Source organism: Gossypium hirsutum, chromosome A10 (genome assembly GCF_007990345.1).
Source record: "Gossypium hirsutum isolate 1008001.06 chromosome A10, Gossypium_hirsutum_v2.1, whole genome shotgun sequence".
NCBI lineage: Eukaryota > Viridiplantae > Streptophyta > Magnoliopsida > Malvales > Malvaceae > Gossypium > Gossypium hirsutum.
The window spans coordinates 27,478,508-27,481,408 of record NC_053433.1 but is presented as its reverse complement, the minus strand read 5'-3'; the positions used below and the strand labels follow the sequence as shown (position 1 = coordinate 27,481,408).

The 2,901-nt window shown below is 38.0% G+C and overlaps 1 non-coding gene across 1 annotated transcript; it reads right to left on the bottom strand.

The window, feature by feature from the left end:
- Positions 1-641: 641 nt before the first annotated feature.
- LOC121209026 (small nucleolar RNA R71) lies at positions 642-748 on the bottom strand. Its single transcript, XR_005904144.1, has one exon. It is a non-coding gene; the product is annotated as a small nucleolar RNA R71 (small nucleolar RNA).
- Between the last annotated feature and the right edge of the window lie 2,153 nt (positions 749-2,901).

The window sequence follows — 2,901 nt, the reverse complement described above, 5'->3', positions numbered from 1 at the left end:
AATTTAATTTAATTTTATTATTATCTATTAATTTACTTATTCTTTCTTTTGGCGGGTTTTTATAGTTTATGACTAGAAAAAACCCGTCGGGACCGTTACTTTTTGACGAAGAAATCGATCATACAGTTCGTAGAAATTAAAGAGAAATAAGGTGCAGTTTACGATACACAGAGAACGAGCAAGAAGACGATACTCAACCCCCAATCGAAGAGATGGCTGAAAACCAAGGGAATCAGCTACCTCCTACTATTGCGACTAATCAAAATCCTGCTCCACGTATTATGTATGATTATGCTAAACCTTCTCTAACAGGAACTGAATCTAGCATAGTTAGACCTGCTGTAGCTGTAAATACTTTTGAATTAAAACCTAACACTGTTTAGATGATACAGCAGTTTGTTTAGTTTGATGGTTTGCAGGATGAAGATCCCAACGCTCACTTAGCAAATTTCCTGGAATTTTGCGATACATTTAAAATAAATGGCGTTTCTGATGATGCCATTCGTCTTTGGTTATTTCCTTTTTCATTGAGGAACAAAGCTAAACAGTGGTTGAACTCATTACCACGAGGGTCAATTACTACTTGGGAACAAATGACCGAAAAATTTTTACTAAAATATTTTCTACCGGCTAAAATGGCTAAATTACGTAACGATATCTCTTCTTTTGTACAGATGGATTTAGAAACACTTTACGATGCATGGGAGAGATACAAGGACTTACTGAGAAGGTGCCCTCACCATGGGTTACCACTTTGGCTGCAAGTACTAACATTCCACAATGGTCTGAATCCCTCGACTCGGTAAATGGTTGACGCAGCTGCTGGCGAAACCATCAACAACAAAACACCTAAAGAGGCTTATGAATTCATTGAAGAAATGTCACTGAATAACTATCAGTGGCAAGTCATGAGGACTAAGCCAACAAAAATAGTCGGCATTATAACGTCGACTCAGTTACTATGTTGTCAAATCAGGTAGAACTTCTCAATAAAAAGATTGATGGCTTTCTTAGTTCTACGCAGGTACATCCAGTAATGAGGTGTGACTCAAGTGGAGGAGGTGTGCATATAGAATATCAATCCTTCAACACTCCAACTGAAGAGAAACAAGTCAACTACAGGGTAATAATAAATTTAGATCTCAAAATAACCCATACAGTAATACTTATAATGCAGGTTTGAGGAACCACCCAAATTTTTCCTGGGTGGTCAAGGAAATCAAAAGGCACAAAATCCTCAGGGTTTTCAACAGCCACCTTATCAACAAGAAAAGAAACCGAACCTTGAGGAGATGCTCTCTAAATTCATTTCGGTATCAGAAACCCATTTCTAAAATACCGAGACAGCACTTAATAATCAACAAGCATCGATCCAAGGGCTCAAAACTCAGATAGGCCAGCTATCCAAACTAATCTCCGAACGACCACAAGGTAGCTTACCAAGTAATACTGAACCTAACCCAAGGGAAAACTTCAATGCAATTAGTACTCAAGATGACGAAGGAGTCGTTGAGCTTGAACCAGAACCAAGGCAAGAAACAGTGGTAAGCAAAGGAAGAGATAAGGTAGATCAAAATACAAACAAACCAGTGACTATCGAATATAAACCTCGTGTCCCACACCCTAACACGACAAGGAAAGACCGCTCAAATGAACAATTAGGTAAATTCCTTAAACTTTTGAAAAAATTACATAATAACTTACCATTTATTGAAGCTTTGTCACAGATTCCAAATACAATGAAATTTTTAAAAGAGCTTTTACTAAATAAGAAGAAGTTGGACGAAGCATCGCATGTGGAGCTAAATGCAGTCTGCTCAGCTATTCTACAGAATAAGCTACCTTACAAATTGAAAGATCCAGGGAGTTTTACAATTCCTTGTTTAATTGGTAGTTTAGATATAAATCATGCATTAGCTGATTTAGGGGCTAGTATTAACATTATGCCTTACAAAATGTTTAAGCAACTAGGTCTTAGGAAACCTAAACAAACTAGGATGAGCATTCAATTGGCAGATAAAACTATAAGATTCCCTAGGGGTATTATTGAAGATGTACTTGTGAAAGTAGATAAGTTCATATTTCCCGTTGATTTCATTATTCTAGACATAGAGGAGGATAATAACACCCCTTTGGTTTTAGGGAGGCCGTTTTTAGCAACTGCTAAAACAATTATTGATGTTGGCACAAGTGAGCTTACACTTCGTGTGGGAGACAAAACGATCACCCTTCAAGCTCACAATTTTGGTACCACATCGAACATTGAAGGTAACAGTCCACACCAATCTACTAAAACTAACAATATGACTTTGCAGAAATTAAGCTTCAAAGAAGTTCACGAGCCATGTTCCAAGCATGATAGAGGACACATTCATGAAAAATGAAGGCTACGGATAGAGGAGCTAGACGAATGGCGAGCACACAAATCGAGAACACATGATAAACCAAAACTATGCCAATACAAGCCCGATACCTCTCTTCATCAACTTAAGGTTGGTGATAAAGTCTTACTAGATGTTGCAGATCCCCACATTGTCACTACCACACTGAATGAGGAAATCCCTCTTATAGTACTCAGTATTTTTCCATTTGGTACGGTAGAGGTGAGTCACCCCAAGTTCAGCACTTTTAAGGTAAACACCACCCGATTAAAGCCCTATCTTGATGAGATTGATTGCAGGAATGAGGAGTATAAACTCCTCAAACCACCTTGACCATTCACTAGAGAGGTAAGTCGAGCTTAAACTATAAATAAGCACTTCTCGGGAGGCAACCCGAGCACTAACATATTCTGATTTCTTTATTTTTAATTTTTAACACTTTAAATCACTAACTTTATCTTTGAATTGCAAAGTTTTTCAGCCCACACGAACAGGCACACGGATTACCTAAAGCCATGGC